Raw genomic sequence first — 13,794 nt, forward strand, 5'->3', positions numbered from 1 at the left:
GATTTTGCTGCTTCTAGATAAATACGTTAATTATGGTAACTGTTAAATGAGAGAGACTTTCCTGACATAAATACTGTTTGAGTAAAGAAACGCTTTGGGGTTAGGATATGTGCATTAATATACCGAAAACAGCACTCCATTCACTCTTGCAGTACCTTAGATGTATTTAAAAAGTTCTCTAGACTAGATCTGAGTTTTCTAATCAAAAATATAAAATTTGTTGAAGCTTCTTAACTCTTGAGCCTTGTACTGCGCAGTGAATACGTAGTATTCCGGAACGTAATGGGATTAAGTGAGATTCTATTAATCTATCCGATACCATACTTACTTTAAAAATTTAAAAACTAAGAAAGGTGCTTAAAACTTCAAAAGCAGTGTATCTACTCAATTTGGGTAAAATTTGGACCTAAGATGAAATATCGTTGAAATTTAAAAGTTTGTTACTTATGATGTAGACATGGTTGTAAATCATTTTCGCAGTGACTTATAGCAAAGAATATTTGGGTAAACTCACATCCATAATTTTGGTTGAACTCGGTCAAGTAGTTCCTGAGGTATAGGATATCATTCACAGATGGACAACTCCTTTAATAAAGCCGTTCATTGCTACCATGATTGTTAAATTTAATTCTTATGCGTGTACAGTGATTTATTTGACTAGTTTCAAGATAACCGTTAAATAGGGAGAGGATTTTCACAGTGTTTGAAGAAGTGCTAAAATGACTTATTTTCAACAAGCTTAACGAAGAATACTTGTACTCGTAGATATCTTAATTTTTAGTAAAGTTATCACTTGCACGACAGACGGATGGACAGACGGTCGAATAGAGAACTAATCGGAAATCGGATTGTCTCGTCCTCCTGATCATTTATACATACATATACAAAGCGATATCTATCTCGATTAATTTCAGGTGATGCACACAACCGTTAGTTGAACAAAACGATTACACTTTGTAATAAAATGTTGCATGTTCACAATAAAAATGTGAGAGAGTAAATTAACATGTGCTTTTAAAATGAAATCAAACTCATATAACTGAATGTTATTACCAATAGTCTCGCTTTATTATAAAGACAAAGATTTTCTATTATGTCTTAAAAATTTTTATGGGGAAGTGACCGAATATTTCCTTACAATTCTTCAATTGTCTCCCAAAACTGCACAAAAAATAGTCCAGTGGTGTTAAATCGATCTAGAAAGCTACTCCACGGACCCTCGACGAGAGATAATACCCTCACCAAAAGTTTCCTTAATTAAATTGTTTATTTCCCTGTTTACATTGCAAAAAGCGATGTCTTGTTGAAAAAGTGGTAGTCCAAATCAAGATCCTCCAATTCAGGCACGAAAAAGTCATTAATCATGGCTCCACTGATCAATGATTCTCTGTGTCCATAGAGCAAACAAAACAGTTACCTTTTGAGGATGCGATAGCGCCTCAATAATTGCTTTAGGATTTTCATCACACCAAATGCGACAATTTACGGTAATGTACCCATTTAACCAAAAGTCAGCTTGGTCCTTAAATAAAAATTTGTTGTGCACATCGGGATCGGTTGGCACCTCTTTCGGTCCCACTCACCGAACACTCACAAGATCAACTTTATATTCATTCGGCTTCAATTTTTGTACGAGTTACTAAGATCCTTCCAGAAAACCTTGTAAATTGGATGGGCGCAGCTCCAATCGTTTCGCGCAATGGTGAATTCATTTGGGTATTATTCCACAATCTCCTCGAAAGCAGAAATGGTCGGTGCGCCCTCTACGGCGTCTTTGATAAATAAACATGATGCAAAACCGATTCCTAGTTGCTCGATTTACTGACTCTGTTGGGCGATTATGCAAAGTGAATATTGAAGGCAGCGCACTTTGTTACGCAAGCCCAACCATTATTTTGGTAATAAATTGAATATTTCCAAACCTTGTTTCGGAGTAACTCTATTAATTATGAAACGACAAACCTTGACTTTAAATAAAGTAACAGCTGTTAAAAAGACCAACTAAAAACCAGTATTGCCTTATTGAAAACTACACGTCTAGAACTGAAGCCGCTCGATTTTCCCAAGCGATATCGCTTCGCTCTGTGAGCTGCCATTTCATTCAGAAAAAACAGCAATTTTGTGTAGTTTGTGTAGCGATGGAATCATCGGTCCATATTTCTTCAAATATGATGCCGGTGAAAACGTAACCATCAAAGCTCGAGATCTGGGCGAAATTTGGTTTCAACAAGACGGCACCACTTCCCACATATTGCATCAATCACTATATTTATTGAGAGAACATTTCAGAGTTTGGGTATTTCGTGAACCAGTTTTAACTATTGTATATATATGTATACTGTATAGATATCTCAGCTTACAAGTTACCTGATATAAAGCCAAGGCAAAGTTTAAAAATGTTTAAATGTTTGAAGATGAAGTAGTATTAACCAGATTTTATCTATTTTTGTTATTACATATACACTCGGCGAGAAAAAACCCACGCAATTTAGAGAGTTGCTAAATAAGGTTTATGTTATCTTTAGTTTTTTGAGAGTCAACCACTATTATTTACATCGTGTTGAAAGCATTTTAAAATAATAATAACCTTATAGTTTAACACTTGTTTTAGTGAAAAACACAAGCACACACAATCAAGAATGCAAACACAAATTCCCTTCGAACAATATAATAATTATTAAACAAGTTATTCTTAGTATTAATAACCTTGCTATTAGTTTAAGCATGCATTCAAGCAAGCTTTGAAGATAATTCTTATACTCTTGCAACCAGTTGCTACAGAGTATTATAGTTTTGTTCAACTAACGGTTGTACGTATCACTTAAAACTAAACCAGATAGATGTAAGGTTATTTATACATATATGATCAGGATGACAAGAAACGTTGAAATCTGGTTGACTGTCTCTCTGTCCGTCCGTGCAAGCTGTAACTGGAGTTAAAGTTGAAATATTTCGACGAAAATAGGTACGTCGGTTTTTTATTTAGTTCTTTGAGTTCGTAGATGAACGTAATCGGAACACTGCCACGACCACAAATCGCCATTAACCGAAAACATATAAAGTGACATAAGTAAGCACTAAAATTAAGACTTCGTGACCTCGCCCTCTAACAAGTTTAATGTATACATCTCCTATGTCACTTAAGGGGCTATACCAGTGTGACGCATGAAAAATTAGGCGATTTTCGTGAATTTTTTTAAGAGAAAGTACGCAATTGAATATTTCGAACTACTTTGAACGCAATAAGGTATATTTTCATCTATAATTTAAGATTTGTTTTTTACAAACATGTTGAAAAATAACTGAGTTATGGGCTGTCTTCGGAGTGCCCCAACTGCTGGCGTGATGATCTTTGAAAAATATCAAAACTTAAAAAAATTGCGTAATTTAAAAAAAAATCGTTTTTTACGAAAAAATGGCCGTTTTTTTAATGCTAAATTGACAGTTTTCAACCAATCAAAAAGATCGTAGGTCAGTAAATGTATTCAAAAATACGCAGATTTAATTTGAAGTCGATGGGTCAATTTATCGTTGGGTTATGATGTCAGCAATTTTGAAAAATGTCGTTTCGAAAAAAACGTGTTTAAAGTTTCTCTTATATATGTATGTTTCCACCTTCGAGCGGTCGCTTTTTAGGAAGCTGCCATCCAAACAATATTCAAGATACGACCTTCCCGATTTCACAGGATATTTATGGAAATATAAGCTATCGAAAAATTTTTGAAAGTGTCACACTGGTATAACCCCTTAAGTCTCTGTTTGACGTTTTACAGCTTAATGTTTTTCCCTAGCTTTGATTTCTGCAAGTTTCAAAATTATAAAAAATTTGGTTGCACCCGAATTCAGCCCTTCTTACTTGTTAAGGATAAACAAATATTCTTATAAATTCAAAATCATAACCTAGTGTAATGGTTATTTTAGGCCCAAAACTGGTTTTATAGCATTTTCGAATTGGAAATCTAAACTATTTCGATAAACAAACCAGGACTTTTTAGTTAACTACACCAAACATTTCGCAAAAACTAGCGTTTGTTTGTATTTCCATAAGTTTTAAACTACTAGTATACGGAGAATGATTTAGTCTGGAATTCTTTAGGTACTATGCTAAAACGAAAAGTAACATTTTTTTTAGCGAATTCTAATTTATCTAAAGGGATTTTTTACCGTTTAATCATTGTAATATCACAAAGCTTATTATATAATTAACTACCAAAATTACCTCTAAATAAAGTAAGCTTGCGACGAGATTTGTAGCAGCCAAAAAGAAACAGCCAACTCCCCATGAAGTATATAAATGTATATACATTAGTGATTAGGGTGAAGAACGGAGAAATATTCGTTTGCCTATCTGCATAAATGAGAACCAGCTTCTCAGTCTCGGATGTACCGTCTCGAAATTTTGCACAAGACTTTTCCTGGATAACACTTTTTTATTTCAGAAGATACGACAGTACAATCTCCGAAATAAGATCTTAATTCAATCCACTATAGCATATGACTGCCCTACAAACTAAATTTTTAACAAAAAAGGCAAGTTCTTGTAGGGAACCTTCGCATTTTTGAGGGGGTTTTACTCGTACAGCGTCGTTGTAAACGAAGTTGTCGTTTTTTCTTGTTTGATATAATAACGGGATCGTGACTACTTGCTAACAACTTGTTTCCATATCGATACTTACTTGTATAATTGAAATGCAAATAGTCATTTAACAATAATTTGGATATTTTGGTGAGAAAAGAGATTTATGAAACTATTTTAAAAAATTTTACAGAGACTATGATATCGATTGCACTATAAGTTTTAACTTTGTCATTATAATTGCAATAGTTAATTGAAATTCCGTCTTCACTTATGTGAAAATTTTTTTTTTTTTGCATTTAGCCTTCCCGTGTGAAATTTCATAAAAACAAGTAACAATTTAGTTTTGTTTTTCTCCCAATACCTTTAGATTCATATACTACTTTACCTATATGAATATAATAAACTGTTGGAAATGGTGTTCTCTACACTTACATATCCGTGACGAAATCACCACAATCAGGCACCACCATCATTAGCTCTTAAGTTGTTTTACACGTACAAATTGATATAATAGAAATCTCATAGCTCGTTATCGAATTTCATCTGCATTCCCTTCTTCTCTGCTGACATGCCTCCACAGCTTTCTACTCGCTTCTCTTATTTTCTTAAGCATATTATTCATTCTACTTTACACATACAAAAGTTTAACGAAATTTCGTAACAAATTTGCAAAGGAGCACACATTTACCCAACTGCATTGTAAGGGTTCGATATTTGAATTGAATTGAAATCGACACTGGAAATAAATTGACTTATGGCAATTAAAATTAAACAGTATTATTTTGATGGCATGATAGTATTTTAATTACTTTTTAAATATAATTTAGATTAGGTGATATTTATGAAGCATTTTGCTATTTTTTTTTTCCTTTTATGTTATTTTTTATTTCTTTATGCTTCACAGCTGTTATTTTTCTGAGTGCATATGCTGACTTCATTTGTCTGTGTGCTCAGAACAGTTACTTAATTTTCTTTTGTTTTAAGGCGAATTGTTGTGCCAACGTTCGACAAGGATGAAGTTCCTTTTGTCTGCTATGGCACTTTTGTCTGCTTATTCACTTCTCTTTATGCTCTTGTTCGTTCATTCATGCATTCTTTCATCTCATTCATGTGAGTGTGCCATGCGTGTAATCATTGAAATTGTAAGAGTTTCCAAGAAAATAGTCATAATATTATTTGTACGTGTGCGTGTATTGGCAAAGTTTTGTAAAGTTTTTGTTTTCTTACTCGTTTTCTAATTGTTGCTACTTTTGGGGTTTCTGAAGTGGCACTCAATGGGTGCAAATTTGCATGCACACAAGCGCAGACAGTTACAAGAATTACGTAAGACTACGTAGCATGAGCACATGCTCAATCAAATACACAGTTATTTTTTTGTATGCATACATGAGTCTTGATAGTATTTGTTCAATGTATTCGTGTGTTTATTTACTTTGCATGATCAACAAAATTGTTGCTGATTAGACGTTTCTATTGTAATTTGGTAGCAGAAATGTGTGCCTGCTAGCTCCGTAAGCATACAGTGCGTATATATGTATATATATAAATATAAATATGCATATCTATACATAAATAAGTTTAAGGCTTGAAATTAATATGACAGAAATTAACAGCTCTTAATACTTATGTATTTGTGTATATTTAATATATGTAAGTAAGCACAGGTGATAACATAGCTCCTTTCATCAGCATAACAGACATTCATTCAACTTGTACTTTATTGTAAATTTACTTATATACAAACATGTCTGCACATTATGAATTCAATAACGCCAATGAAAGGGTTCAACTTAAATTTATATTCAAGTTCACCTGACGTACGTGTCGTATGAGTGACCTTCAATTTAAAGCACATGAGAGCTACACATACGCACGCGATATAGACTCAGATATTGTTGCATGCCAAAGTATGCCGTTTATAATTGTGTACATTAATACACGCTTTATTTGTCTAGACAATTTCGTTCAATTATTAAATGAACTTAAAGCAGTCAATTATACTCATTTTACAATTCGTTGCTACTGCGTCATTACATTTTTATTTACATATAGTATGTACCTTGACCATTTCAGAACTGTATAGTTTGATCAATAATTTTTATCCAAAGTGTTGGTTCATGGTGAATTTAATAATAACACTCAATATGATAAGCTAGATAAAAATCGATAGCAAATAGCCACATAAACTTACATGAGACACGGCTGATAACCTTAGCAAAAGTCATGCAATTTTTTAAAGGATAATTTTGTAAAATAGATAAAAGCAGCTGAAATCAAATTTATAATATTATAGAAATATAATTTTTCTTTATCTGTAAATTAAAAAAAAAAATATGAATGCGTATAAAACTACTTCGCATGATTACAATTACGAGTACATATTAACTTATTACTAAGTTCTCATTTTTTTGTTTTTTGTTTTTTAATGAAAATGAAAAGCTAATGTTGCAAATAAATTATGCGAAGTATCGCCCATCGCTAGTCACAATTTTTTGTCATCTTTCTAGCAAAGCTCAAATACCATTACAGCAAACTGCTAACTAAGAATCAAGCCATTTTTCGAAGCCCTTTTGTGAGTGAAACTACTTCTGAGCCAGACTATGTGCCATCGAACTAAACAAATAATAATCGAGCAGTGCAATATCTGGAGAACATAGCGTTTGTAAAGGGTGATTTTAAAGAGCTTGATAACTTTTTTTTAAAAAAAAAAACGCATAAAATTTGCAAAATCTCATCGGTTCTTTATTTGAAACGTTAGATTGTTCATGACATTTACTTTTTGAAGATAATTTCATTTAAATGTTGACCGCGGCTGCGTCTTAGGTGGTCCATTCGGAAAGTCCAATTTTGGGCAACTTTTTCGAGCATTTCGGCCGGAATAGCCCGAATTTTCTTCGGAAATGTTGTCTTCCAAAGCTGGAATAGTTGCTGGCTTATTTCTGTAGACTTTAGACTTGACGTAGCCCCACAAAAAATAGTCTAAAGGCGTTTTAAATCGCATGATCTTGGTGGCCAACTTACGGGTCCATTTCTTGAGATGAATTGTTGTCCGAAGTTTTCCCTCAAAATGGCCATAGAATCGCGAGCTGTGTGTGCGATGTAGCGCCATCATCTTGTTGAAACCACATGTCAACCAAGTTCAGTTCTTCCATTTTTGGCAACAAAAAGTTTGTTAGCATCGAACGATAGCGATCGCCATTCACCGTAACGTTGCGTCCACCAGAATCTTTGAAAAAAAATACGGTCCAATGATTCCACCACGTAACAAACCACACCAAACAGTGCATTTTTCGGGATGCATGGGCAGTTTCTTGAACGGCTTCTGGTTGCTCTTCACCCCAAATGCGGCAATTTTGCTTATTTACGTAGCCATTCAACCAGAAATGAGCCTCATCGCTGAACAAAATTTGTCGATAAAACACATTTCGAACCGAACACTGATTTTGGTAATAAAATTCAATGATTTGCAAGCGTTGCTCGTTAGTAAGTCTATTCATGATGAAATGTCAAAGCATACTGAGCATCTTTCTCTTTGACACCATGTCTGAAATCCCACGTGATCTGTCAAATACTAATGCATGAAAATCCTAACCTCAAAAAAATCACCCGTTAGTAGGACTTCCATTTTAAGCATTTTCAGGTAGCTTCTAACGGGCTTGGCAACGTGAACCCAACCATTGTCATAAAACTGGATCACTTTTTCATGCCTCTCCTGGTATTCCTTAAACTTTTTAGCTTTCTTTGGCTATAAGAATAAAACCAACACATCCGCAAATGACGATTATTTGGCAAAAAATCGGACATAATTTTTATCTGCTCACTATTATCATGCCACAAACTAAAAAAATTATCACTGGGTTTCACTAAGGTGCCTCACATACAATCACCACTCATACAGAGTAAAGTCAGTCAGATGTTCGAAAATCCTGATATTAGTTATATAAGAACAAAGATACACTTTTATGAGTAAAGCATGGATGGAAGGATTTGGGTAAACTTTTGGTGATAAGGCACCATACCTGAAACGAATTATTAGTGCACAATTGTATACCGTTATATTAATTACTTCTTCTTTTGTGTAGAGGACTTTAAAATTGGTTACAATCTCGTAGGTAAAATCTAACAAAAAAAATCTGCGGGTTTATCATCCGATTTCATCCATTTTCCTACAGTCGATAATCATTTCTATAAAATTGCCTTATGCGAATGTGTCGATTGAAGCTTTTTTAAATTTTTTCCCACTTATGCCCCCTGCTACTGCGAACCGCTGAGCCAAATTGGATTTTTATACTCTTGCATCCAGTTGCTACAGAGTATTATAGTTTTGTTCACCTAACGGTTGTATGAATCACCTAAAACTTAGCGAGATAGATATAAGGTTATTTTTATATAAATGATCAGGGTGACGAGAGAAGTTGAAATCCGGTTGACTGTCTGTCCGTCCGTCCGTCATTGCCAGCTGTAACTTGAGATATGAAACTTAGTACGCAAGTTCCCTAGTACGAGTATAACAAAAATTTTGAGTTCTTAAAAATCGTCATTTACCGAAAAGTTATAAAGTGACGTAACTGAGCACTAATAAAGACATAAAACAATAATTTTGGTATAGGTGTTCGCACTAGCCAGGAACACCTGTGAATAAAAATTTTGAAAAGGTTCAGTCAGGAACAACTCTTACTAAATTTTTAAGGAAAAATTACTTAAAAATACTCATTTTGTTAATTATTTCAAGCCCTTTTCTTCTAATTATAGCAAAAATTTAAATTATCATGCTGTATAAAAAAATTTTGTTCAAACTTGTCAGAGAGTCAGCGGTTTGTCAAAATTTGAGGAAACATGATCGATAACAACAGATAGATCATGCTAAATATGTTGAGTTTAAAGTTTTACAGTTATGAGATTATCCAGAAAACAGCGAAATGAAGAGTGGTCCCCTATCGGTTATATAAGTAATCGATTACGAAATAATAATGGCATCGAGAAAAAAGTAAAATTTTAATTTATTTCAACTAAATCCGACGTCTCTCCCACTGTGTTGGGAATATTTATTTAGAATGAACCGAATTTCGTATTGCCTTCATTCTCCATCTGCTAGTGAATCTCTAGGACTGATCTCTGTTTCCAATAATTGAATAGAGCTCAGAGCCAGGGCGAAAAATTAGATTTAGAAAGTTTACGCTCCTTCACACTTCCAAAAGCATTATTTTAAAGCTCATCCAGTCTGGTGCTTGAATCCACGACTTTCGCAGGATAAGCGATGCATTCAAAACATACAATTGCTCCATTTTTTAGAAGAGTGAAGTAAGTAAGTAAGCGTCTGAAGTTCCAATCTATATATATAAAGAAAGTCGTGTTAGTTACATCACTTATAACTCAAGAACGGCAGAACAGATTTGGCTGAAAATTGGTAGGGAGGTAGGTTAGAGCCAGGAGACGGACATAGGATACTTTTTATCTCTTTATGTCAAAATTTAATACAACTCATAAATACAAAAATTATATTCAAATCATAAGCATTTGTTCAAAAATTCATGTTTGTGGAATCATTTCAATATTTCATTTCTTCAAAAAAAAAAAAAAAAACAATAAAAACACCCTTACATCTTCGTCTAAATAAATTTTTATGTATTTAAAAATTAATCGCCAAAATGTATGTACGCTCATAACTTTAATACGACTCTGAAACGAAATTTTGATAATTCTTTTTTTAAAATATTCGTTTAGGTTCAGGGATTATTCGAATAATTGCCGGAAAACCCCTAAAAACAGTCTTTTTCTTTTTCTCATACAAACGAATGAATGTTTGTTCGTTAGTAACGCTAAGAGAACGGCTGAACCATTATTGATGAAATTTTTAGGGGGTGTTCGTTGTGGTTCAATGAAGGTTTAGATATAAAAACATCTTATACTTTTCATGAAAAGTCGGCAAATTGGATAATTCCAAAAAGTAACTTTTTTCCAAAAACATTTTTTTTCAATTTCTGTTTTGTTTTTTCAATATTTGATTTGGAAATTATTTGAATAGTTCAGTCTCGATCGCTTGCTTTTTTTATTCCGGCTATTCAAGAGAAAAATTATTACTATTACGATTTACGATGCTTTACGACAGGTTGTGAAATTGAACAATTGAAAATTATTCCCCTCTCCCCCCCAGTGAAAAACTTTATGTGTGAAAGATCCAGTATTATATGAAGTGGTGGAAAGCAATATGGTTCATGGACCTTGCGGACACTACAATCCCTTTTCGGTTTATATGTCTAACAATAAATGCACGAAACACTATCCGCTTGCTTTTCTTCGGAATCGCAAACTGGAAATGATGGATATCCATCACTCCATCGTCGTAGCTCATCAGGCGACATACAACTTAGAGTAGTGAATATCGAAGTTGACAACATATGGATCGTACTATATTCTCCACTGTTGTCTAATTCACATTCTAAACTCATATCAATGTTTTAGTATTGCAGTTTGGTGTAATCTATAAAATACGTTTGTAAGTACGTCACCAAGGGAAGCAACATGGCGCTTAATGGTCTTAAAACGATACGGTTGATATGTGAACTGCAATAAAGCGCTTTGTAGGATATTACTTTTGCAATTCATGAACGGTTTCCGATTGTTGTGTGTCTCGCAGTTAATATGGAGATTGGCCCAAAGAGTTTATTTCAGCCCAGAGAATACATTACAGCCGGTGGTAACACCGCCAACAACAAAACTAACATTGACGAGTTTTTTTCTCAATTTTCGTCAGTGATCCGCTTACGAGAACATTGCTCTATTTGAAAATACCTTGCATTCATGAAATGCATCGTCGAAGAAATAGTTACGTTCGCTGAAAGCAAGACGAACAGTAGATGGACATTCAGGTGTGTTCCTCAACTAATGCATTAGGATGAATTTACACAACCCACCCAAAAAACGATGATTGCTTCTACCTTCGGTTGCTACTGATTTAATGTACGCGGCGTATTGCGTACTGTGAAATGGTATGGTGTGTGCAATTACAATTGCTTGGAACACGATAATCAGTGGAAACAAATGTTGGACGATGCGATAGCTACTTCGAATGCCACTGAAGTTCCCACACTTTTCGCGATAATCATTTCAACCATATCAGCCTTTAATCCGCGTCAATTATGAGATACGAAAAAAATGACATTGTCGAAGACATTTTACATCGTATTCGCTAAAAATTGGAAATGGGTCATTCCGGTTGTTGATGCTTCCGGTGGTTTGATATCAATTCATCTGCGGTTTATCAATTCACGAAAGATGAACTCATCACCAAATCTTCGGACATTGGCCAAATTATATATAACTATGATTCCTTAAATGCACGCGCAATATTAACTGCCAAAAAAAATACAGATGTTCTTGACTTAAACTGGAAGATTCAAAGTCAAATTCCGGAAGACTTGCGCTCATACAAATCGACCGATCTTTTTTTCCATTGAAGACGTCGCCGTGAATTATCCAGTGGAGTTTCTAAATTCTTTGGAGAGGCTTGGTATGCCACCGCATCATTTGCGTCTCAAAGTTTGATCTGTCGTTATTATGTTTTGCAATCTGCAAGCGCCGAAACTATGTAGTGGAACCCGACTGATTGTGACGCAGCTATCGAATACAAATATACATATACGTGGCGTGCACACGAGTTGAAAGCATCTTTTCTGTACACCGGAACAGAAACCAAAAAAATTTTTTGTTTATCAGCTGCGTTAACATTGAAAAAAAAAATGAAATGATAAATTCAACTTTCTTTTCATTTCAAAAAAACACATAATTTCACGCAGGACAACGGCTGCGGGGGGCCAGCTAGCTAGTTTATTCATAAATACTACACTGAAACTGCCGCTTTTCCGCAGCTTTTTTTATATAATAGTCCCAAGTACGCATTTGAAATTGGATTCTTAAAATTTTCGTCCGCTTCTTTTTCCAGTCAAGTTAGCGCACAGACCATCCAATTCCTGGTGTTACAAATTTCCACAGCATATGAGTATACTTAAATTAAATTGCACTGATTGAACACTGTCGGGTTCCGCCTTTTAGTCACACTCTTTGAGGAGCGTTTTCTGTCAATCATTTCAATCTTCTTCAAAGTAAAAATGTATTTTTAATTTTAGCGAATGGCTGCTATGATTCCGTGTAAGACACTATATCTGAGATTGCATTGCGAGTTAACGGAAAGTATAATTTACTATATATATTATTGTTAGATAAAACTTCAGCACTAGGCGACTTAATCAATCGCGCTATGAGAAATCGAATGCCGATTTCTAATATTTTTGGTGGATATGGATATTTCGTATTAAAAACGGTCAATAACTTAAACAAAATATTAAAGTTGTAGAATTTAATAGATGATATGAGCTTGTGCTTGAAGTTTCCATGCGAGGTTTCTTATTTTAATCAAATATACCACACATTCAAATTAAAGCGAAAATCAATGAACAATTACTTAAGCAACGAAGCAGTTGAAGTGTTTATTAATTAAATTATTCATGCGTCATAGTTTAAGATTTGATTTATAAGTATGTACAACTTAATTTTCGATTGGAGCCTATGCTATTAAAACTGAGCAGCATGTGTAAAAACATACTCGTACACATATATTTCCATAAGCAACTCACAAATCCAGAAGTAAATACATACGAGTACATACTTAGTACTAGAATACACAAATATGGGTGTAGAGCTAAGCAAAATGAATTATTGGCGATTTTAATGATGGCAATGAATACTTAGGCGATATTTATGCGCCAGCGTGTGATTTCGTAAAGATGCCATAAAAACAGCAGCGCTTCAACCACAACTTAAATAAGACACAACCGACCGAAACGAAACAAAAAGCAGCAAAAGCCAAGCAAATGGTTTGTGTGTGTCTAAACATGCCGCCCATGCAGACCGCAAACCAAGAAAATGTGGTCTGTACTTTGGGTGTGTGCACTGAGTGCACTGCTGTGTGTGTTGTTGTGGTGTAGGTAAATACGCAGTCAACGAGGTGGAAATTTTCTCGCCAAAATAAATGAGGACGTGCGCACGCTAAATCAAGTGGCGCGACTGTAATCGCCCCCAGCAAAGTCCGCGCCATCCGCCATGCCTCCACTCCGTCCCATTCGCTGGCGTATGTCTAAACTCACACGGCGAGCGGCAACCGCCAATTGCCAACCGCGACCCCTTGTTCATCTAATTATTCACGAGATTTGCCCATT

This window comes from Bactrocera dorsalis, chromosome 1, assembly GCF_023373825.1.
Source record: "Bactrocera dorsalis isolate Fly_Bdor chromosome 1, ASM2337382v1, whole genome shotgun sequence".
Classification (NCBI taxonomy): Eukaryota; Metazoa; Arthropoda; class Insecta; order Diptera; family Tephritidae; genus Bactrocera; species Bactrocera dorsalis.